Source organism: Anastrepha ludens, unplaced genomic scaffold (assembly GCF_028408465.1).
Source record: "Anastrepha ludens isolate Willacy unplaced genomic scaffold, idAnaLude1.1 ptg000130l, whole genome shotgun sequence".
Taxonomy (NCBI): Eukaryota; Metazoa; Arthropoda; class Insecta; order Diptera; family Tephritidae; genus Anastrepha; species Anastrepha ludens.
The window spans coordinates 22,501-23,565 of NW_026530093.1; positions in this window are offsets into that span (position 1 = coordinate 22,501).

The following is a 1,065-nucleotide window of genomic DNA, read 5'->3' on the forward strand; positions in this document are numbered from 1 at the left end:
TTGAAGCATATAAATCGAATCATAACTATATGAAACACGAATTTGAGTTATGTTAAACTGGTGATATTGTGGATTTATTCCTAGTTTTCCATACGTTAGTTTAAATAGAAACAATTTTCGAATATGTATACATATATGAAGAATTTATATTCTATACTAACATATTATGGAATGTAACTATTGATTGTTACCTTGGCATATTGGTGTATTGTGAGATTTCATTCATAGTTTTCCATACGTTAGTTTAAATAGAAACAATTTTCGAATATATATACATATATGAAGAATTTATATTCTATACTAACATATTATGGAATGTAACTATTGATTGTTACCTTGGCATATTGGTGTATTGTGAGATTTCATTCATAGTTTTCCATACGTTAGTTTAAATAGAAACAATTTTCGAATATATATACATATATGAAGAATTTATATTCTATACTAACATATTATGGAATGTAACTATTGATTGTTACCTTGGCATATTGGTGTATTTGTGATTTTATTCATAGTTTTCCATACGTTAGTTTAAATAGAAACAATTTTCGAATATATATACATATATGAAGAATTTATATTCTATACTAACATATTATGGAATGTAACTATTGATTGTTGCCTTGGCATATTGGTGTATTTGTGATTTTATTCATGGTTTTCCATACGTTAGTTTAAATAGAAACAATTTTCGAATATATATACATATATGAAGAATTTATATTCTATACTAACATATTATGGAATGTAACCTTGGCATATTGGTGTCATTGTATTTTATTCCTGGTATTCTATAGTTAGTTTAAATAGAAATAAATTTTTGAATTCAAAATTTTATATTCTATACTAGCATTACATAGAAATTATCCTCAACTGTTTGTTTCTTGTATACATACAGGAAATTAAACAGATGAAGAAAAAAAAAAAACAAAACAAATAAAAATTATAAGAAAAACTAAATTTTAAACAAAAGAAAAAAGGAGAAATTTTTTCAATCATATATATATTTATGATTAAAAAATAGAATTATGGAATTATTAATTTCAATTCAGAGAGAAAAATTAT